Here is a 23861-nt window from a genome sequence, read left to right as displayed (position 1 = left end):
TCTATCCTTCTGTTCACACCCCTATCCATCCTTATTTATTATTTATTCCAATATTTATTGATTTATTTGGTACCTTCTAAAGTAAGTTGCAAACACCAGTGCGCTTTCCCTTGGAGACTTCAGCAGACCTGTCAGGTAGAACATAGTTCTGAAATGCTTGAGGCACCAATGCTATGTCTGAAATATAAATGTAGGAGTATCTTTAAGTTATACGTTCTAAAATGATCAGGGAGTTATTTTTATCTGGCTATCCCTAGCTCCTAAATGCCCAGCCATCCCCAAAGACATTGATGGTCTGGCGCCAGGTACCTGGCCACTCTTACTAAAAGTCAGGGCTACCTCCAACAGGCTATGTGTAAGCAGGAGGGCTCCAGGACTGCCTCTCAGGAACAACCTCAGGCAGGGACAAGCAGTGCCTCAGGTCCCTTTTGTCCCTTCCCTGGCACCTACTAAGAGAAATGCTCCTTTCTCTGCTGATACCACAAGAAGGGACTTGAGGACCTGTAGTATTTAGGCCCCCAAATCACATGAAGAATGGCAGGCATGAAACCACTTATAAAGGAAACTGAGGAAAGGCATGGGATTGAGTTCAGAAATAAAATAAAATAAATAAAATAAAATAGAAGAGTGGGCATGATATCACAGAGAGGTGAGAAGGTAAAACTTAGCTCAGAAAGTAAAAATCTGCCCTCCCAGTCATCAGGCTGGGAAAACAGACATGCCTGATAAAGCCAACTCCATACTTAACAGGAAATAGTATTTCTCTCAAGGTCATGTTGCAGCTGCAAAACCCTTCTCTGAGTGCTTCCTGCTTTCTGACTCACTGGGAAATTTCGTTTTTAAAATTCACAGTCTGTCAAAAAGCTTTGCTGCAGGAAATCATATCAATGAGAATGAAATATTCCTCTCTTGTCTGGAGGATCCAACCTACTTTGACACAGAGAAGCAAACTTGATTTCAAGCCTAGATGCTAAACTTCAGAGAAGGGGTTTCTAGGCACAACATTTTGTACCTCTTAACTTTATGGTTTCCAAAGAAACAGGCTCCAGATCCACTTCTCATCCAGGCCTTTACATAAAGCCTGGGGAGAGAAATGTATATAAAATGGAGCAGGAAAGAATTCATTGATTCAGCACACTATTATTGAGAACCTACAGTCTAGTAGGTATCAGGCATTGCAGTTAATATTGGAATGGGTAAACCATAGACTTGGAGGCCAGGTTGCCTGGGTGAACTTAACTAGCTGTGTGACCTTGGGCCAATCACTTAACCTCTCTGTGCCTTAGTTGCCCTATATGTAAAATAAGGGTAATAGCAGCACCTATCTTTTGGGTTATTGTTGTGAGGATGAAATGAGATCATTCAGGCAATTTGCTTACAACCATGCTTCATAGAGATTGAGACATAAAAATGTATGTGCAGTAGGACTTCCCTGGTGGCGCAATGGTTGAGAGTCCGCCTGCTGATGCAGGGGACACGGGTTCATGCCCCGGTTTGGGAAGATCCCACATGCTGTGGAGCGGCTGGGCCCGTGAGCCATGGCCGCTGAGCCTGAGCGTCCGGAGCCTGTGCTCCGCAACGGGAGAGGCCACAACAGTGAGAGGCCCGCGTACCTCAAAAAAAGAAAAAAAAAACAAACGTATGTGCAGTAAAAGGTAGATTTGGTCCTCCTTCTTAAGGTTGATAGATTGGATTGTCCTTTGAGGATGAAGAGATGGCTGGGTTTGAAGCTGAAGGAATGCAAAGCTGAAGGGCGGGCTTCTACTGTTGACTTTAGGAAAATGAGCCTGATAGATACCAAACTGTAGGCAGATACTTCTTTTGCAGGAAATAGGTAGCCCTGTACCTAAAAATATTTCAAGTCCCTTTTGTATGGCAATTGTACTTTTAAGAATTTATCCTAATGACAAATGCAGTTTGGAAATTTATTCCGTGGAAGTGACCAGAGCTGTGCAAAACAATTTACATACAAAGATGTTTACAGTAGCATTATTTGTAACAGGGAAGAAAGAAAACCACGTTGATTACGAATAATATAAGATTTGTATTTAAGATTTGGTGTTAAGTAAAAGAAGCATATCATGGGACAAATATAACAAGGCTCAATTTTCATTAGAAAAACTGTGTGTGTATGTGTGTCTGTATGTATGTATCTGTGTAAGCATAGAAAAAAGTTAAAGAATATGCACTTAACTGTTGATGCAGTAAAATGTTCTAAAGGTAGGAAGATATTTAGGGAAAGGAGCAGTAAACAAATTCACAAACCGGAAAAGAAATCTTGGATCTGGGGTGAAAAGTGTCACTGAAAGGACCATTGCAGTTGCTTTATAAGGAGTGACTGGACTCTTAGAGGTGTTATGATTGGCATTAGATGTAAGAATGTTGAAGGCAGCATCAATTCCCAGAGCATCAGGGTGATCTGGAGAAGTGACTTTTCTCTGTACACTTTATTCAGTCTCTCCCTGGGTTGTACCTGCGTCAAAATGAAATAACGTCTTCGTATGAAAAGACTCAGAAGGCAGTCAAGGCCCATCCAGATCCAGCTTCCTGCTGCTCTATTATGCAGACATTAAGGACAAGGAGCTCAAGGTCAGAGGTCACCCTCCACCCGGCTAGTCTTTCCATCAGTATCTTGTCTCTGCTTTCTTTTGGGGTTCCTTTTTCAGTTTCCAGCTGGGATGGCAACACCAGACAGACTCTCTTGACAAGATTCTGTAGGGTCGCGTTGTCCTTTCTTGGCCTCTGCACCACTCAGCCTTGGAGAATTATAAACTGTCCCTAGTCTTTATGTGCAGCAAAGGTCAGAGGGGCTCAGCCTCCACTGCTGGCTCAGCTGGAGTCTTGGGGGCGTTGTCCCCAGAAATACGGCACCTCAACCCCAGTGCCAAGTTCTCCCCTGGACGTTTAACCGAGAGAAAGTCTGGAGACAGATGGCCTCAGTGGCAGATAATCAGAGGGTTTGGGTGATAGAATCAGAGGCAGAAGGAAGGCCGAAGAGGCCCAGAGAAGGCGGCCTGGGGGAAAGTGTACGTGTGGGACCCATCGGCCACACTATAGAAGGAGACATCCCCAGCCTCATAGTCCGAGAACATCCCCACCCGGCTGGGGGCCTCGCTCAGGGGGAGGACAGTCCGAGGGGAGGTGAGGGCCTGGTACTTCCCAGCATAGAGTTCCATGGCCCAGAACCCATTCTGAGGTGACTCTATGATTCCCCCACATCCTTTCTATGTTTTCCTCACAAACCCCCAGCTCCCAGTAAGTCCTGTCACCCACTTTCGCCTCCCATTAATGTCTCCCCGAAGAGAAGGACTCGTGGCCCAGCACACAAGGCTCAAAAGAAAAGCTCTCAGGTTTTTTTGGGAGATCCTGCCACGATTTTCTCCACCTAACACTTCGGTGATCTTCAGACAGAAAGAGTTCAGAGTAGGCAGCGTCTGGATCCAGAGTCACATGAGCTGCGGAAAGAGTGAGAGAGAAGAGAGGCCCGTTAACTCTGGCATCCCAGGGCCCTCAGTGACTGGGAAGAGGGGGAAAAGGAGCTGGTTTTAACCCATGAAGTTCCTTTGCTTCCTCTACAAAATAGCTGGAGTGATAAGTATCTCCCCCAAATGTCCTCAAGAACATGCTTCAAAGAGCTACTAGGAGAGCTCAGAAACTTACAAGGAGGAGAAAATCCAGATTCCCCAAATCCGGAGGTTCCTGGACCCCAGGAGCAGGGGTTGGCCAATCACATTTCTCTCATCTCCCACAGCATTTTGTACAACCCCCTCTCATGTCACTGCACTATTATTGTTTATTTCACGTTTTTCTCCTCTACTAGACTAGGACCCCAAAAGGTAGAGACTATGTTTGTTCATCTTTGCATCCCCACTGTCTAGCATTGTCAGACACTGCCTCACAACTGGTGCTTAATAATACTTGCAGAATGAAGGGCTGGGGAAGGTCCCATGGACAGCCTTCAGCCATGCCTCTCTGCCAACCTGAAGCCCCAGGAGACTGCGTGGAGGACCACTTGGCCAGAGCTTTATGGCCAACTGTGTAAAATATCTGATCTCATCAATACCCGTCTTTAATAGACTTTCCCTGAATCTCCTAGCTTAGAAGAGTCATATGGGAGAAACTTTTATGTGTTCACCAAACATTGGTTCCTTTTCCTCCTGGGGACACAGCTAGATGACATTTCCCAGCCTCCCTTGCGTATCCAGGAGAAGAGTTGGCTACTTCAGGCCTGGCCGATGAGAAACCTTCTGCACATTATTTCCACTCCTTTTTCTGCCGTTTGCTGGCTCAGTACGGAGTAGAGTGAGGCCCTGGGTCCATGTCGAGCAAAGCTCCCGCATCCCCATATGATCTGTCCTGAACACTGAAGAGATGGAGACGTACACTTTCATTGTGTTTACCTAATGAGCTGTTGGGGCTGTTTGTTGCAACAGTTAGCCTACCCTGACGAATACAAGCCATGACCCAAAGTCAGTTCCCTGCATATACCGTTTCTGTGGACATTTCTTCCATGTCCTAGATACCGAGCACTCCCAGATGGTAAAACACAGGCCATGCCCTGTCAAGGAACTCAGTCTTGAGACAAACAAAGAAACAAACAATATCACTTCAAAGAGAAAGTCCTTCAGTTGAACCAGTTATTTGAAATTACTGAGCCTCCTTCATGTTAAGGATAAGGGATCAGAGCAGATCTATTACAACCCTACGCCACATAATGAGGGGACGGAGCATAGCCGGCGGGACCAGACTCCTTGGGCTTGTATCCCAGTGTCACCACTTCCTGGATGTGTGATTTGAAGCCAAGGTTTTTGCCCTCTCTGTGGATTAATTTCTTCTGCTGTAAATGGGCATAATAATAGCACTTAACTGTTAGGGCTGTTGTGAGGATCCATAAATGGAAGAATATACGTTAAGCACTCAGAGCTGCTTCTGGTGCACGGTAGTAGCTGCTCAATAAATGTTAGCAATTTTGAAAGACAATTTACTAGGTTTTATTTATCCCTCGTCTTTCTAGGATTCTCCATGGGGGAACTGGGTGCCAAGTGGCACCTCTGCTCTGAGGGGAGAGGAGCTTAGGTGGACAGAGTCGCCAGATCTCCTCTAAGATGCACATAACCCACTAGAGACTGACCGTCATTTGAATGAAGCCTTTCTAGTTGTACCCTCAGGTCCATGATGCTAAAGATATTGAAGAGTAGAAAAACCCAAGAGAGAAAGTGGATGAGCAGCACTTTAAGAAGAAAAAAAAAAAAAAAACAGTCGAAACTGCTGGAAAGGCAGTAGGTGCAGGTGCTGAACTGAGATTGGGTAGCGCTTGATCTTGATGCTATGTGGATTCTCCCTGGGTCTCCATTCATTGCCAGCCCAGCCAGGCCACTATTTGGAGCTGGAAGATGGAGAAAGACCACTAAGATCTTCTTTTATGGAGTCCTGGGCCTGAGGCCATAAGAATTAGACAGCCACTCGCCAGAATAGGACCAAGCTGTTCTCCGATCTGCAATAGAAAAAAGAGAGGTGAGGGCTCTCTGGCCAGAGCCATACATTTCTTGGCCCTTTCTGTGTTCTGGCTGCCTCTCCTTCCCGTCCTTGGAGCCCTCTTCACTCATCTCTAGCACTTGTCTGGCTGATTTCCTCATGTTCCTCACAAGGACAGTGTCTAGGAAGAGGGAGGCTGGACGAAATGCACTCTTCTATTTCCCCTTCTTGGTTCCTAAGCATGGGCTTGGACGCCACGGGGAGCTCTTTACTCATCTCTCCTCATTCCCCAAATTAGACGGCTTTGTGCCTTAGTGGCTGAAAGGCACCAGCTTCTGCAAACTCATGTGAAGGCTGCCATTGCTTGGGACACAGGACACAGGACACAGCCCTGGACACAGGACAGAACTCTGCTGGATTCACTCCTTTCCTCACTGTGATCATGCTTCACTCATTCCCACGGTCAAGCACCTGACCTCATCTTCTCCTGCATCTTTTCCATGACCTAGTTTACTGTCCTGCATGCAGGAAGGATGGCCAGCTGCCTGGAAATCTGTCTCTTTTATTTAGTTAGTCTCCGCAGGGAGCATCTCTTTTTCATAGCTAATATGTCACCTCTTGCTGTGATTAGGGACTCCCACACATTTTTTTGTACCTTCACCTGGGGAGCTGCTAGTGTGTTCTGGGCCCTGTGTCTTTTTGGCTATTAGCTCACGGCTCTTCTGTCGATCCCAATATGTTATTAGCCACAACACATTAGCCATGAAACCCAAAGCCAGTTTAATTAACTATTCAATGTTCCTGTTTCTTCATCTATAGGTTGGAGGTCAGACTAACACTTGCTACTTAAGTTATCTGGGGAGGACTTAGAATAACACCTGCAAAAATACTGAATGGCCATGCTGCACACCTGAAACTAACACAATTTTGTAAACAAACTATACTCCAATTAATACAAGTTTTTAATCTAGAAAAAGGCATTTTGAGTTATGCAAGGTCACCAGAAAAAGAAAAAATACAGAGGAGCAAAAAGAGTAAGTTATATTTCTAGCCCTGACCTCCTGTATGGACTGCACACTTGGTTATCCAACTGCCTACTCTGCATCTCCATTGGATCACTAATACCCTCTTGCACCTTTCCATTCCGTGCTACCTACTCCCCTTGCCCCCACTACCTGTTTCTCTCTTGGTTTCTTATCGCAGAAAATGGCAATTCCATCTTCACAGTTTCTTAGACCTTGGACCTTGGCATCATCCTTGATCCACTCCTTTATTTGCACGCCACATTGAAGTCTATCAGCAAGGCCTTCTTACTCTATTTTTAAAATAAATCCAGCACTGACCCCTCCTCACCACTTCCAACACTCCCCCTCGGTATAAGCCATCCTCATTTCTCCCCTTGATGTCTGCAGCAGCTCCCAGCTGGTCTTCAGGCTTCTATCCTGCCCCTCCTAGCCTCCCCCCTTCCCCCCCCAGCCCAGTTTCAGTTTAGCATCTAAAGTAACTTCTCAAAACGTTAAGTCAAGCTCAGTTCCTCCTCAGCTCAAAACTCACTGGTGGCTTCTTTCTCAGAGGCAAAGCCAAGGCCAGCATGATGACTTTCAAGGTGTGTGTGATCTGGCCCTCCAGGCCCCTCTGATCCTACCCCTTCTGATTCTCCTGGTCACTCCCTGCCCTCTGGCTGCGCTGGCTCCTTTGCTACTCTTCAAACAAACCAGTGTGCTTCTGCCTCTGGGCTTTGGCACTGCGCTTCTCCCTTCTTGGAATGCTTTTCCCCCAGCTATTCCTGTGGCTTGCTCCCCTACTTCATCATCACCCTATTTTATTTTAATTTTTTAAATTGAAATATAGTTGATGTACAATATTTTGTAAGTTCAAGGTGTACAATTCATCACCCTATTTTAAACTATACCTTCCAATGCAATATTCTGTTATCTCCTGAGTGCATATTAACGTGCGCCAAACTGTATATTTTACTATTCCTTTTTTTTTTTTTTTTTCTGTCTTCTTCCACTGGAAGGTATGTTCTTTGTGAATGGGAAAGTTCTGTGGTGTTCATTTCTGTGCCCTGGGTACTTAGAAGAGTAACTGGCACATAGTCATGGATCTTTGCTGAGTTGATGAATGAATGAATGAAATGAATAGGGAACCCCTGAGGGAAGCTGGAAAGTGAGGGGTCTAGGATGAGAATGGGAAAATAGCCTCAGAAAGGAAAAAAGACATCTGCTCTGTTGAAATCAGAACAAACAGATTAGAAAGGGCAGGTGCAGGTCATGGGGCAGGAAGTTTGGCAACTCCCCCTTCTCTTTTCTCTCTGAGGTGGCATTACCTTCAGAGATGTGGGGAAAGGATGTGGTGATGAAGGGTCACAGCTAATGTTCACTGAACTTAGCTACGTGCTACGCCTGTACTGGGTGTCCTCCACACCTTTGTCTCATTTCCTAACATCTGCTCAAAGTAGTAGTTGTAATTAAATCAATTTCTGGGTGGGAAAAATAGAACTTCAGAGAGGTTAAGAAGCCTGTCCCAGTTTGTCTGAATGAGTAGAATAAACAAGGTCAACCAGGTGTGGTGAACAGGCAGAGGAAATGGGCACAGAAGTAGGAAACCGAATGATGGATTTGGGGCACTGCAGGTGGTGTGGTCAGGCCAGTGTAGGGCGGTGCGTGTCAGGGAGTGTCCAGGGATGGAGCAGAAATAGGACTGGACCATCGAGTGACTGCATTGTGGGGTTAAAAAGTGCACAGATTGCACTTTACCTTTTCGTGTAGTGTTTCTTCAACTGAGTTACGTAAGAACCTTGGTTAGGCAAAAATTAATTTCCAAATACATCTGAAAATATACCTTCAAAGTCCTGAGGGAGCCAATTAAAAAATGTAGCATTAAAAGTTAAAATCTGTCATTAGGGAGTTCCTTTGTCACTAATGCAGTTATGAACATAGCAATTAGGTTGGAAACTTGAACCACTCAGCAATAATTGATTACAAGGATGTTAAGCAGGTGATATAGGATCTGCTTAGGTTGTGTTTGTTTTGATTAAAATTAACATTAAGACAATTTTTCAAAAAAAATATTGAAAATCCTTTTAGGATTACAAATGTCCATAGCATCCCCCACCCCAGTAAGACCGCAGAAGGCAATGGGAAGCCACAGAAGGTTTGGGACTTGAGAGGAATGTAATTGGGTTTCTATTTTAGCAAGTCTACTTTGAAACTCTAGACAATGGTAAACTTTTCAGAAGCAATGTCTTGCTTATGCTGGTTGTTTTTCAGATTTCTTGTCTGTTTCCTAATATTTATTTATACTAAAAGTCGTAAAAGGAAAAGGGCAGCAGCAGCTCTTGGGGGAATGGAAGCAGCTTGCTGTTAAGAGAAGGGTCTTGGTAACCTAATCCCAGGGATCTGTGTTAAAAGAAGAAAACCTGGGGGAGGTATTCTATGCCTCGGAAGGGGTCCTGGGCTAAGCAGTAACAGGACTTGCCCTGAGGGGAGGAGAGGAGGCTCCTTGGGTGGGTGCTGGCAGCATTGTGCAGCAGGGGGTCCAGGAGGAAGGGCAAGTTGACAGCAAAGGAGATGGAGTTCAGTTTTGGCCACAGGTTTGAACACCTTTGGGGAACTTCCCTGGTGGCGCAGTGGTTAAGAATCTGCTTGCCAATGCAGGGAACACGGGTTTGAGCCCTGGTCTGGGAAGATCCCTACTTGCCGTGGAGCAACTAACGAGCAACTAAGCCCGCGTGTGGCAACCTCAGAAGCCTGAGCGCTGAAACAAGAGAAGCAGGCGCAATAAGAACCCCGCGCTCCGCAACGAAGACCCAATGCAGCCAAAAAGAAAAAAAAAACAGAAGAAAAACCTTTGGGGCATCCATGAGGTATGAACAGAACTATTGGGATTCTATGGCGTAAATCCAGATAGCGTAAGAGTAAGCAAGGCCTCAGGGGAAAGAATCAGGAGAAAGGCACCTGTTAAGTGAAGCGCATAAAGTCTTAGAGGGAAAAGAAAAAATCCAATTTACTCACCATCCACTTTCTGGGCTTTTCTCCAGCCTGAAGTAGGACAAAGAAACCTCGTGAGATAAATGGTACATGAGAGGGTCTCAAATCGTATACACAGGAGAGAGAAGCACAGAACTTACGGAGCTTTCTTTGGAATTTCTCTGTGAAAGGACAAGAAATGATTCAGTACCGTCCACAAGAGACGAGCCATGTTTACGTGGAAAGGACCTCGGGGAGACCCCTTCCTGCATCATGTGTGCAGTGAGTCCTGTGAGCTGTCCTAGAACTAGGAAAGCTAGGGCACGGTCAGCGTCACAGGGTGAGGGAAATAACGAGTAGGGTTGCTGGTTTTGAGGGAGGAAGGACTGAATTAAAAACCTCACCTTCAAATCCCCTTAATCCTCTTCATCCTTGTCCTCTCCCTTCCCCTCTGTCCAATCCCTTTTCCACAGTCTTCTTTGGACCTCACTGCCCCGGTCTTCTGATTGCTTTACCTTTGGTCCAGCGTTCTCGCTCTTTCTCCTGGCGAAGCTTCCAGATGAAACCAAGAGCAGCCAGCAGAAGTCCCAGAAGAAGCAAGAGTGAAGTCTGAGCTGCTGCCCAAGGAAAGTCCTTCAGCAAGAGGGTGCCTGAGCCAGAAGTGCTGGGCGTTATTCCTGCAGAGAAAAGCAGGAAACGGCCAAGGACTGTGGGTACTGGAGCACACAGAGGCTGTCTCCGGACTCTCCGAGATTCCTGGGCCAGCCCAGTGGCAGAGGGGCCTGGCTGGGAGAGCGACTCCAGCTTTGCCCCATTCTCTCCCACAGGATGGTTGGGAAACCAAGATACCTTGAGAGTCATCATGGAAAACAACAACAACAAATAAACATAAAGGCTCTGGGACCCAGTGTTAAATCAAGGAGGCTCAAATCACTCCTGAAATATGGAACTGAAACTGGGATCCCGAGGAAGGGATGGAAATTGTTCCCTTTTCCTCAGATCATGAGAAGAGGAGCCTTCCACTGAGAATCACCCCGAATGTGGGAGCCCCTCAAGTTACTTGCAATAGTTGAGAGAAGTATATTTTTGGTAGGGAAGTGGATGCTGCTGGGAATCAGAAGCCCTGGGTACTAGTCCCACCCCCACTGCTTATTCCGCTTGTGGTTTCAGCCAAGCCACCCAGTGTCCCTCTGTCTTGATTTCCTATAAAGTGGAGAGTTCAATAATATTACCTGTGCTATCAACACCACCAGCTCAATAAGAAAATTGTGAGAAGAGAACTTGGCTATCTATATGAACTTTTATGCATGTGTTTCTTTTCAATCTCCCTTAGCACCTAGCCCATGCAATTCATTTAGTTAGCATCCAATAAACACCACTGAGTTGAAAAAGAAAAGTGAGAGTGTAAACCCTTTATTTCTCTATCAGAAAAAGGATTCCATGTGAACAGAGAGCCTTTCCAAAGAGGTTTTACAAATTCAGTGACATATTATATGTGTAGAAAAAGTTAAATTAACAAAATAAAAAACTACCTGTATAGCCAGAACAGAGTCATAACTGGACATAAATGTAACAGCCTAAGGTCAATGCATGGAGCATAATCAAATTTCCTCCCAATATCTGACAAAGGTCCTTGTCGTGAGGACTAAAGGAACAGTGAAAAATCAGTTGTTGTCACCTTCCTAATACAGTAGAATTTTTATTGACAGAGTAGGTTCTAGCAATTTTTCCTGAAACTAAAGCATCATGTTTTTTTGTTTGACTAGTCATTATTTCCCACAGCAACCTACAGAGGACTTCCCCATTTCTGTATTTTTGTTCTTCCCTCCATAAAATTTAACCCTAGATTGTATACTGTTTTGTACCATTTCCTAGCTATTTTGTACTGGTAATGCTTTACAGTGAAAACCCTGTATGTCCTAATAAAGGATAATTTTTTAAAAAGGTAAATATATAAAAAGAAAGTGTCAATGATTTATTTAACTTATTAATTAATAAGAAAACCAGTAAAAATGTTAAAAGTGGTTCAAATGGGGATTTGATTTATAAAATCTTATATTCTCTATCAGAGAGAAGTCGTCTGCGTCACCAAGCACAAGAACCATTTGTATTACTCTCACTGTTCTATAAGTTAACATCTGCCTCTACAAAGTTGTAAATGGTCTAGAAAAAGAAACAAGGGCTCAGTCCTACAGAATCAGAGATCTCCAGTGTGAGGTCTGCTAGACAGTGTCAGTATTCCATTGAAGAGATACCCAGTAATCTTTTTTTTTTTTTTTTGTGGTTGGTACGCAGGCCTCTCACTGTTGTGGCCTCTCCTGTTGCGGAGCACAGGCTCCGGACGTGCAGGCTCAGCAGCCATGGCTCACGGGCCCAGCCGCTCCGTGGCATGTGGGATCTTCCCGGACCAGGGCACGACCCCGTGTCCCCTGTATTGGCAGGTGGACTCTCAACCACTGCGCCACCAGGGAAGCCCTAATAATTTTTAATGTGAAAACATAGTTAACAAATTTGGGGACTACTGGGGACTAACATATTTGGTACTGTGCCTCCCAAACCTTCAACATCTTTTACATTCTTGACATTTTTTTTTTCAATAGTATGAGGAGGTCTGTGCAGATGCAGCCTCAGGCCCCGCAGGACATATACACACATCTGTCCTCTATATAGAATTCTGAAGCCTCCCCTCGATTTCTCACAAGAAAACTAGAGTTCTCTGAAGTGAATCAGATCACAGAAAAGGAGGGAAGAATCTCATTCATTCCAACTTTGCTCCTTTTTAGGAGCAGATCACATCTCAGAATCCTACTGTACCCTCTTTCTAAGACACCAATAATAAAAGCCGAGAGTTATCCAGTGCTCTCCCTGCTCTAGGAGCTGTGTGCATCCCCAGGACTCAAGTAAGCCCCAGGGGTGCGAGTTTTTGTTTATTCTCCTCTTTGCACCAAACCTGCCAGGGAGGTATTATGGTCCTAATTTTTGCATAAAATTGAGGCTGAGAGAAGTTGAATAATGGAGCAAAGTCACTCAGCCAGCGAGTAGCAATGCCAGAGTGAACCTGGCTCAGTCTGGCACAAAGCCTGACCTCTAAACTGATTCAGCTGTGCGGCAGGCCTGCCCTGTTGCTGTGGCCGCCTGCGCTGACCCCGAGGAACAGGACCTCAGCTCAGACCAGCCGGTTAGGGGGCAAATCTGCTTCTGTGCAGGCCCATAAGCCAGCCAGTGAGGGCAGGAGAGGAAGCTCTGGCCAGCTGAGAAGTGTCACACAACAGTGCAAAGTTCCTTGGTTCAAGCCCAGCGGCTCTTTTTCCTGCCCGAACAGAGTTTATTTGGCCAGAGAATAACATGAAAGGGATACTATGGTTTTCTTGTTCCTTCTCTCAGACTTTTATCTACACTTACCTCCCACACATGTTCCTGCCCATCTCCCCTTTCTCCTCTGCTCCCCGTTTCTAGCACCTTGGCTTCAGCGATAGGAAACGTTTCTTCTCCGGAGTTTGTCAGAATTGGGTCACAGGAGCAGAAGAGTCTGGCCCAGATGCTGGACCAGGAGAGGCCAGGCAGGGGGGAGCACAATATCGCCCCGCGCCCCCCACAGCCTGCAGAGCGGGGCTCAGCTGCACATCCAGCAACACGGCTGCTGAGACAGAAGGGAAGAGCCAGGGCGGTGACGAGGCCTAGAAACAGGGAGTGTGTGGAAGTAACAGAAACCAGGGTGGAGAGCTGCCCCAGGAGGACCCCCAGGGGCCTGGGGAGGAAACAGCCCTGTCAACAGGAGCCTTCCTGGTCCCAGGATAAAACCTTAGGCCAGGAAAGTTTTTATAATCTTCCTTCTCAAAGTTCAGGTTGAGCAGGTACGTTCATTTAAAGCAGGTACGTTCATTCAACAAGCACTCCTCATTTGTGTGCCAGGTATTGTATTAGGAGCCAAGGGTGCAATAACTAGAACACAGGTTCTGCTGGCCAGGAATTCTCAGCAAAGAATTACCATTTATTATGTGCCAGCCATCATTCTAAGTGGTTTACACATGTACGAACTTCTGAGTCCTTACAAGAACCCTGGGAAGTAGGCACTGTTACCCCATCACCACCATTCTCATCAGGCTCACTTTACAGATGCAGGAAGTGAGGCAGAAGGAGATTCAGTGACTTGTCACAATTAGAGGAGAGTGACTCTAGACTTTGAAATCAGGCTGCTTGGCCCCAGGTCTGCTGGGGGCCAAACATCACGGACCAAAGAGAGCAACGTGTCGGTGTTGTGATGAGGGGAGTGACAGGAAACCTAGGGAGACTTCCAGGAGGGGGCAGCCTCTGAGGTGTAACTTGGAGAAAAAGAGAGATCCAGTGGCTAATACAGTTAACATCCAGTTCAAATTTGAATGTCAGATAAATAACAAATAATATTTTTGGTTAATATGTCCCAAATATGCATGAGACAAATTTAAATGGGCATCCTGGATTTTTACTTGTGAAATCTGGCAACAATACTCATCGGTCAAATGTTTGCTTGGATAAAGACTACTTTGTCAGGGGCTGAGTGTTGGAGGAGGTGAAACTGCAGGGCTGACGGGGACGGTCACCGAGGGCCTTGGATGCCACGCTTAGCATTTTATACTTTATTGTCATAAAAGGACGTAAAAGGAGAGGGGTTAGAAGGACCAGATTAAATGTGTGCTTTATGAAGGTCTCTCTCAGGACAACATGGAGGAAGGACAGGGAAGGCAACAGGAAGTAGGGAAACTATTGTAACAGCTGCGAGAGAGGTTCCAGTGACTTGGATGGAGACCAAGGGGCTGAAAAGGAGAGGGCAGGTCCGGAGAGTGTAAGGTGACTAGGCTGGCTTGAGAGGCGCATCACCTATGAAGGGGCACAGGATCCAGACTCAGTAGGGCGCCACTCTTGGGTTAATGCTCTGCTGTTGCCATCTTGAAATTCTTAATAATTTTATCTTTGAACTTGTGTATTTTAAGTGAAGTCCAATGGGCCACCAGAGCGCGCTCATGAGGAAAGGATATAATCAGAATATGTGTGTCCACCATTTCGGCAGCTCCATTCCAGTTACAGTCTTTGTGATGCCCCATGAGCACAGAATTCCAGGGGGCCCACGAGGCGTGTGAATTCAGTGAGACTCAGAGTGAGTAGAAGGTAAGCAAGTTACACATACAACTGAGTAAATGCGGTGCTGACAGCCCCTAGGGGCCATGCTTCCCTTTTGAAGCAAACTTTGCTTCAGATGCAAAAAAAGCCAATGAAGTCCTAAGAAACACAATCCTATCATACCCTTTCGTGTGTTACTTCCTTGTATTTGCCAACCACTTATGCTTAAAATGATGACAGAGAAGGTCAGGAGAAGATAGGGCAACGCATCGTTCCTTTTTTCTCAGTCCTTCCTCATTTATCGATAAGTCAAAGAGTGTGTTGGTAGGATGTACCTATATGAAGAAGAGAAATAAAAACAGTGGAGTTAGTTTTGTGCATGGTTTCCATTGTTCTGGTGAGAGTGAAATACATGTACACTCTATGAGATACAAATGGTGTAATTTTAGTGATTCTACTCCGGAGTTAAATGCTCTGATATTTGCCTTTACAACTGACATTGCACATTATAAAGATGGACAGTGAAATTCACGTTAAGAATTAAAAATCTAATCTTTCTTTACTCAGAACAGTATTAACTAACAAAAGCCACCATGATGAGTTGAGGGAAAGACAGACTGTAGAGGGAAGAGAAAAGCTTTCTATTTTAGTATTTTTAAAGGCTCTTTCCCTGCGTTTTGAACAACGGGCTCCACATTTTCATTGTGTCCTGCAAAGTCCACTGCCTCAGCTCTGGGTGGAAATGGCACCTGCTGGAGGAGGGGGTAGAGAGAATGACTTTGCTGGCTTATTCCAAGGTCATGGTTTGGTGACTGAGGAGGCAGTAGTACTTCTACTACTACTAGTGACAGGGCAGCCAGGAGGCAGCGCAGGTGATGCGTGGTGATGGCAGCTCAGCATCTCTTGCGTTGGAGGTGCCTGGGGGACGTTTAGACAGAACAATCCTCAGCTGGAGAGGCAGGCCTGGAGCCTAAGAGAGAGACGGATTATTCATGAGAGGCGGGCCTCGGGTTAAATGGTCAAAGCCTTTCAGGGAGCAGAGAGAGGGCGGGAGAAGAGCTGTTCACGTTTGCAGAGCACTTGCTAAGGCCTGTAACTCATTTGTTCCTCACCTTAGGAGGTGAGGGCTACTGTCCACATTTTACAGGTGAGGAGGTCGCTCAAAACCTTCCCTGACCACTCCCTCCTCCTCTCCTCTGCTTTTCTTTCTTTTTTTTCTTTTTTTTTGCGGTACGCGGGCCTCTTACTGTTGTGGCCTCCTCCGTTGCGGAGCACAGGCTCCGGACGCGCAGGCTCAGCCGCCATGGCTGACGGGCCCAGCCGCTGCGCGGCACGTGGGATCCTCCCAGACCGGGGCACGAACCCGCGTTCCCTGCATCTGCAGGCGGACTCTCAACCACTGCGCCACCAGGGAAGCCCCCTCTGCCTTTCTTTATCTCTCTTCTGTGCTTAATTTTTCTCCATAACATTTAGGTCACCATCTGACATATTGTATATGTTACTTATTTATTTTCTCTCTCCCTCTCACTAGCATGCCACTCCCTGAGGGCAGACTTTTGTTACATTTTGAGTACTGCTCTTTTTGTCTCAACTGAGCTCGGACATGAGGACCCATGGGTGACGGGTTTTTCAGCATTACCACAGAAATGGATTTAATAAAACTGTAAGATAAAGGTCCATTACTCTTGATACCCCACTCGCATGTGTCTCTTCATTTTGTCATGTATAAAGCATGCTTATTTTTTTTTGATCCTCAACATTTCAGGCTGAGGTAAAATAAAATGTATCAATATTAACATATACACACTACTATATATAAAATAGATAAACAACAAGGACCTATTGTATAGCACAGGGAACTATACTCAATATCTTGTAATAACATATAATGGAAAAGAATCTGAAAAAGAATATATATACATATATATGTATATAACCAGATCACTTTGCTGTAAACTTGAAACTAACACAACATTGTAAATTAACTATACTTCAAAAAAAAAATCTCAGAAAAAAATGTGGGTAGGAATCATTATCCAGCTGGGTTGTTTCTGTGAGGCAAAAATGAAACAGTATCTATAACACGTTGTAAAATGTAAGGTCCCTATGAACGTCACTAACCGCTGTCCAGAAAATTATTTTTTCCCTTCAGTAACTTGCTTGTCCCTCTCCCCTGCTCTACCTCTCATTCGTCCTTCCAGCCCTCCTACGCCACCTCTTCCTCCTTCCTCCCCTTCCTTCCCATTCTCCACCCCCCACCCCCGCGCTTTCCTCCTCCCTCTCTTTCCTCCCTCCTCCTCCCTCTCCCTCTGCTGGGCTCTAGTCCCTTCCCCCACATCTCCTTCTGCCCCCTCCGCCACCTCTGACTTCTGATAATTATCTTTAGACTTTTCCGCCTCCTGGTGGCCAATATGCATCAGTGCATGTGCTACGTGCCTGGGAAACAGTCTCCGTCTCTCTACCAGTATGAAAGGAGTGGGTAATAAACAGGCAAGCCAAGGGCTGTGCTGTGCAGAATCCCAAAAGCCGAAAGACGTGGTGTTTTCCCGCAAGAACATTATAAAAGATTTAGAAGGTCCCATGAATAGATTAGGATTCTGTAGGCCACAAATTCAGGAGTTAATTCTGTATGCTTATTTAATATACAATATAAACCGAGGTATATCTCAGTCCCCAGCCCTTTTCTGCTTAGTGGCAGGACCTTAGCCAAATCGGGCTACATCTAAGTCAGTGGGCTTTGTCTTAGTCCAGGACTTTATCAACTAACTTGGGGACTACACGTTTCTTCGGAATTTTATGTCAGTTTGCGCATGAAGAGAAGGGCTCTTTGTCCAGGTACCCGGAAGAGTTGCCGGCTCTCAACCGATATCTGCCCACTAGGAGATCTGCCGCTACATCCTTGTGCGCTGGTTTCTCAGCGTGGAACCTCGCAAATCCCCGCGTCTTTCCTCTACATCCTGGCGAGGTGTCCGGGGGGACTGTGCGCCTCTCAGCCACATGCACACCGAGCGGGACCCGGAAACCTGCTTCAGTGGAGCTTCCGTTCCACGCTGTGGTTCTGCCTCAGCTCCTCCGGAAGCCGGGTCCACTGGGTTCCTACATCTTTTTTTCTAAAGTAATCTTGATTTTTTTTTTTTTTTTTTACTGTGATCCACAGTAAGAAATACATTTTATATTGTAACTCAAGACAGCATCCATATTTATATAGATACCATTTGCTCTTATACCTTTTTGTTCTATTTGATATTTTTAAAATGTTGGTCGCTACTCAATGTATTGATTTTACAATCAATTAATGAACCAGGACCTGCAGGTTGAAAAGAGGTTGAAAAGCACTGTCCTATGATTATTGTCTGTGGCATAAACGTTATGCCTCAAGTCCTGCAGGGCTCTGCTTTGTTACCCAAAAGACAGGATTTTGAGGCTCGAAAGTTTACTTTCAAATTACAGTTTTTGACATGGATATTTTAAAATGATTTTGAAAGTCAAGATGCACTTATGTCTCATCATATTAATGCTGTAAGAACACTTTTATTCTGGCATGAGGCCGAGCACAGAGTTTTCTGATGCAAAAGGATAAATACATGAGTTAACATTTCTTAATATTTTCTTGCCTACACCTTCTCCCCAATATGCCAAGGTGGCATATTGATTATTTTGCATTAAAGTTACTTGAGAAACGTTCAGTACAAGAAGAATACTCTGACTCTCCTTTTTCTCACTGAGAAAGTTTCCATGGAAAGGTATCCTCCCTATGCCGAGAGGATGGAGGACATCCTTATCTGGGGAGACAGGGAATTGGAGGCTGAGAAAGCTGTATACACAAACTTTGTTACTTCTTCATTAATTTGCTACCCCAAGCAAAAAACCCTTTGTTTTGTCAAATCTTCACAAATAATTGATTATTTTTGTCTAAAAAGGAGCATAAACAGCCTGCTTTGGTCACTTCTTAGGTCCTATGCCTAAGGGGCTTCCATATACACCAAATTAAATGTCTTTTTCTCCTGTTAATCTGTCTTATAACAATTTGATTGTTAGACCAGCCAAAATAAACTAGAAGGGTAAAGGAAAATTGTTCCATGCCTACACGAGGGATCTGGAATTTTTTCTGTAAAAGGCTGAATATTATATATTTTTGGCTTTTCTGGCCATGTGGTCTCTGTCATAACTACACTTGTGTTGCAGCCATAGATGAATGGACATGGCCGTGTCCCAATGAAACCTTATTTATTTATGGGTGCTAAAATTTGAATATTATATAATTTCAATGTGTCACAGAATATTATTCTTTCCATTTATATTCAACCATCTAAAAATGTAAAAACAGCTGTGAGTGATACAAAAACAGATGATGGGCTAGATTTGGCTCGAGGACTATGCTTGCCGACTCCTGCTTTAATCTAACGACTTGACAGTTGAGAACTTTCCCAAGGCCTGGTTTTAAAATTCTACAAAAAAATTGGGAAGTGATTTACTCAAATGAAGGAAATCTGGTGAAGGAACTGACCTTAAATCATAGCTTGACTCTTTGTTAAAGTGCTTTATATTTAATACAAATCAAAATGCATAAGTGAATTATTAGCATTTCTATACCTGCGATCTACTGTGTGTTTTATATACTGGATGCTTATATCTTAAAAAGGAAAACTTTCTATTTAGTGGAATATTTGTAATTTGCTGTTCTCTATGATGTTTATGCTATAAAACTTAGGCACTTCTATAAATACATATAAAATGTAAATGTGTGTAATACTAGAGTTCTTATAAGTGTTACTGCATACTAAAAGGAATTGATCCAAAGGACAAACTCTAATGATAAGATTCATTTATAGGTTTACTAAAAAAAATTTTTTTTTGTAGATTTCATACTTTGATCATAGCTGAAGGGGTGGCGGGGTGTGTGGATATTGTGTCAGTCAAGTTGCCCGTTGTCAGGTTCATCCCCTACCCTTCTCTTGCTCTGCTCTGTACCACAAAGAACTACATTTCCCAGCCTTCCTTCCCCCCTGGCTTCTGGGTAGGTGTAGCCAATGGGAGGACTGACAAAAGATTGGAATGCGGGAGGAAGGCAGAATCCAGGGCATTTCTCCATCTCTCTGCTTCCTATAGCATTTTCTGCTGCAGCTGCATCTGTTCTCAGACTAGAGCTCCTCCTTCTGGCATCCTAGTTCCTGCTACTCATCCCTGGGTCATCCTCTGTTCTAGCCCCCGCTCTGGGCTCTAACGCCACCTCTTCCCATTGTCCCTCCATCTTTAGGAGCATAACAGCTTCTTGCTGTTGATAATCTCTGCATTACCCTCCTGTGAGTCCCTATACTGACAGCCAGTTCATTTTGCTCTCTCTCACAATGTCTCTTAAATATGGCCCAGACCATCTGCTCCTTGAAGGTTGGGAAGGCAGTCTCTGATATGAAATCATAACTCAAAAGACAGACTCCTAAGGACTCTTAAGTGTAAACTTTAATTTTCTCTCCTGAAAAGTCAGGTTACTGACACTGTTAAAGTGCGCTGACCAAAGACCTCCAGGAATACACTTGTAGTCAAAGTTAGGTTTGGGGAGAGAGCACACTGGAGGAATCTTGGGGCATCTAGCTAAAAGGGAGTTGGGAGAAGCTTATTATTCTGAGGAGGGTGTGAGGAAATCAGACATCAGTTATGGATTGGGTGTTGTCAGGAAGCAGGGCAATTCAGTGAGTAGGTATTTCAGTAATCTTTATGTAGGAGGAAGGAGGATTAAAGTGGGGCTGGAGCTGTTACTGGTCAGAAAGCACAGTCACTTAAGCTGGAAAGGGGGTTACTTATCTCTGTGATTGCAGAGTATCCTTATCTCTTTCCTGTTTCAGACATAGTTATGGAGGGACCTTGTCTCCACCTTGTTCTATCACAGGTAACAGAGTGGCCTTGTCTGATTATTGTTGATACTGTAAAACATTGTGTTCAAGTGTCCTGGCATTTAGCTTCCAGCTCCTGGATTTTTTAATTTGTTTTTTTAATAGTTGTGACACCAACCTCACAGACATATTGAGAAGATTGAATATAATTATATAACACCATATGAAAATTCAGAGAAATGTTTTCGGGCACATAGTAAGTGCTTAAAATAAATATTAGCTTCTTCTTATTGTCGTTATTGCTAAGCAGTGATAGACTAGACCCTGGAGCCAGCTTGTACTGGTTTGCAGGAGCCAACTGTACGCATCTCTACCTAGCTCAATGTTCAATGATTTCAGTGACTTCACAGCTGTAGCTTGAGTCAGCTATGGTAGGAGAATCTATACCAGAATAGTGTTTTTCCCTGGAGAGCTGGTTATTAAACATATCAACATACCACTGCCTGGGATGACCAGGAGCCTCAGTAGCCCAGTGAGAAATGGATGTGGAAATGGAAGGGCACTTAAGAAAAGTATTTGATTGGAGTCAGAAGAAATTGGAAAGTCAGTCTAAAGTAAAGTCATACCTAATATGAAGTCCACATTATTATGAGAATTTTAGGGTAGTATAACATTTGCAGAGCACCACTATCCATTTCTACATTTCTTTTTTTTTTAATGTGTACAAAGCTTTATTTTTTCTTGATCAATATATTTTTATTGAAGTATAGTTGATTTACAATGTGTTAGTTTCTGCTGTATAGCAAAGTGATTCTGTTATACACACACACACACACATATATATATATACATTCTTTTTTTAAAATATTCTTTCCCATTATGGTTTATCATAGGCTATGGAATATAGTTCTCTGTGTTATACAGTAGGACCTTGTTGTTTATCCATTCTATATATAAAAGCTTACATCTGCTGACCTCAACCTCCCACTCCATCCTCTCCCAACCCCCTCTCCCTTGGCAACCACCAGTCTGTTCTCTATGTCTGTGATTCTGTTTTTGTTTCATAGTTAGGTTCATTTGTGTCATATTTTAGATTCCACATGTAAGTGATACCATATGGTATTTGTCTTTCTCTTTCTGACTTACTTCACTTAGTATGATAATCTCTAGTTGCACGTTCCTATATTTCTGCCCAGCTTGGATTTATAAGGTGAGGAAGTGAAGTGCAGGAAGAATCCTAAAATAGTTTACAAAATAATTTACATTATTAACGAGGTAATAATTTTTAGAATTTTGGAGAAATTTGTGTATTTTCTGCCATACGTGTAGCATGTGTGTGCTAATGACTCCCATTACTTTATCACTTGGTGTATTATGAGAAAGATGTAATTATGATATTTAGAGTTAAGCACTAAAATGTGGGACATTAATAAGCAGGCAATAGTAAAACAGTATTGTATTAGTGATACCAGTTGCTTTATAGCACCCGTAAAAAACCCATAACCCCCCCCCCCCCATAAATCTCAGTTTTTCACCTCAGTAAATGTTTTTCTCTCAGGCAACATCTAGGGCAGATTGTCTGGTTGGTCTTCACATGGTCGCTGAGAGACTATCGTGTGACTTTGGAGTCTAGGACCATGGAGTCCTCTGCGTTTGACAGATAGAAAGGCAAAGGGACATAGAGAGGAACCCCCCAAATCAGGAGAGGCTTTCCTGGGTCAAGCTTCAAAGTTTCGAACTGACCGGTTACAATTCTTTCCATATTCCATTGTCCAGATCTCAGCCACATGGCCGAAACTAATTGCAAGGCAGGCTAGGAAATGGAGTTTAGACTGAATGTTTGTGTCCCCCCCCCACATTCATATGTTGAAACCTAATCCCCAGTGTGATGGTATTTGGAGGTGGGGCCTTCTGGAGGTGATTCAGTGGAGCCCTCATGAACGGGATTAGTGTCCTTATAAAAGAGACCACAGAGGACTCCCTGGCCCCTTCCACCATGTGAGGACACAGCCATACTGAACTGCTGATGCCTTGATCTTGGACTTTCCAGCCTCCAGAACTATGAGAAATAACTGTTTTTTTTTGTTTGTTTAAGCATCCAGAACTATGGAGAACTATGAGAAATAAATGGGTTTTTTTTTGTTTAAGCCACCTAGTCTATGATATTTTGTGATAGCACCCCAAACAGACCAAGACAATTGTATTTCCAAGAAGAAAAGGAAACAGACTTTGATAACTACTCTAGCAGCCTCTGCTGCAATAATTTACCACGTGTTCTGTGTCACAGGGGATCCACAACCAAAATGAGGGACATATATCAAGTCTGAGAGTCTGATTTCTTAGAGAGGCCGCCATCCCTCTGGGTCAACTTCCTGGTGTTTGTTCTTAGCAGGGAGTGGTAGCCATGCTATGGTGAGGTGGGTGTGGTAGCCAAAGAGGATATGTTATGTGGAGGGCAAGCTGACCTCTCAGACGGGCCCCCAAAGAGGCTGTGCCTTAGCTTTTAGTTTAGTTATTTTCAATAGGTAATCAATAAATATATAAGTAAAATATATGGTATACTAGATGCTGATATATAGTATGCAGCATCTAGCCTAGGAAAAGCAAGGAAAAGAGATAAGGAGAATCAGAGGTACACAATTTTGAGACTACTGGACAGGATATTCTGAAAAATGATCCACTACTGTAAAACAGACGCACCTCTCTCTGAAAATTAAAATTTCCAGTTCTTAATCTTGAAAAATGGGTTCAGAGCTCAGGATTCATTTTTCAGAATATCTTTTTCTAGGAGTTCAAAGCGATACATCTCGGGAAAAAATCTCATTGAGATTCGAAACCCGCCTGCAGTTTCCCAGACAGGCGCTTTAACCAGTCAAACCATGGTGACGGGATCACTTGCTTCCTCCGGCCAAAAAGATTTCCTGCTCTTCTTAGGGGCAGTTTCAGATCCAGTGATCAGATTAAAAAGAACTCTCGCAGTACGAAATCGATCATTTCAACTAAGGACAAGAGCGGGTGTAAGGAGACGCCGCTGTCGCGCAGATGGGATGCGGCGCAATTAAACTTCACTTACTTAGTACAGGTGATTAATTTCATAGATCAGGTTGACAGGTAAAGGAGAAGGGGGCTCCCGCAGGACCTCGTGGCGCAACGGTAGCGCGTCTGACTCCAGATCAGAAGGTTGCGTGTTCAAATCACGTCGGGGTCAACTGTTTTAGTGTCTGTGGGGTGTACTGGTCTATGAAGTGAAACGTAGAGAACGACAAAAATTCCTTCCCTGCTTTCTCCAAAGTTGGATACCCTTAAGACACCTTTAGAAAGTAAATAAATAGGTAGGTGTACACTACTGTTACGTGCTTTGGGGGTTTTTCTCTGGGCCCATAAAGACATTTTTATTCTTTTGTTGCAAAAGACATTTTTCTTTCATTGCAAACGTTCTGAATTTCACTCTTCACTAACTCCCAGCCTTCTCTCCACGCTCACTTCT

General features: G+C 44.2%; 1 protein-coding gene, 1 non-coding gene and 1 pseudogene across 4 annotated transcripts in view; 1 reads left to right on the top strand and 2 right to left on the bottom strand.

The window, feature by feature from the left end:
• Window positions 1-1654: 1654 nt before the first annotated feature.
• On the bottom strand, window positions 1655-12387 carry LOC111168510 (butyrophilin subfamily 1 member A1-like; annotated as a pseudogene). The gene is made up of 5 exons (XR_016394565.1): window positions 9962-12387; window positions 9608-9628; window positions 9492-9518; window positions 5468-5494; window positions 1655-3455 (listed from the first exon to the last, which is right to left on the bottom strand). The product of XR_016394565.1 is annotated as a butyrophilin subfamily 1 member A1-like (transcript).
• A 5376-nt stretch (window positions 12388-17763) lies between these two features.
• Window positions 17764-23861, bottom strand: part of LOC111168528 (histone H2B type 1-C/E/F/G/I-like) — a 36692-nt gene continuing 30594 nt past the window's right edge. For both annotated transcript variants that reach the window (XM_089918458.1, XM_089918459.1), the window contains exon 2: window positions 17764-23861. This exon is cut by the window's right edge and continues 23068 nt beyond it. The gene's annotated coding sequence lies outside the window, so the exon portion shown is untranslated.
• On the top strand, window positions 23511-23582 carry TRNAW-CCA (transfer RNA tryptophan (anticodon CCA)). The gene has a single exon. It is a non-coding gene; the product is annotated as a tRNA-Trp (tRNA).

The sequence above is a fragment of the Delphinapterus leucas genome, chromosome 10 (genome assembly GCF_059928025.1).
Source record: "Delphinapterus leucas isolate spDelLeu-1000000601 "Yukka" chromosome 10, BTC_Dleu_Yukka2, whole genome shotgun sequence".
Taxonomy (NCBI): domain Eukaryota; kingdom Metazoa; phylum Chordata; class Mammalia; order Artiodactyla; family Monodontidae; genus Delphinapterus; species Delphinapterus leucas.
The sequence above is the reverse complement of the archived record's forward strand: the minus strand, read 5'-3'. Positions and strand labels throughout refer to the sequence as shown.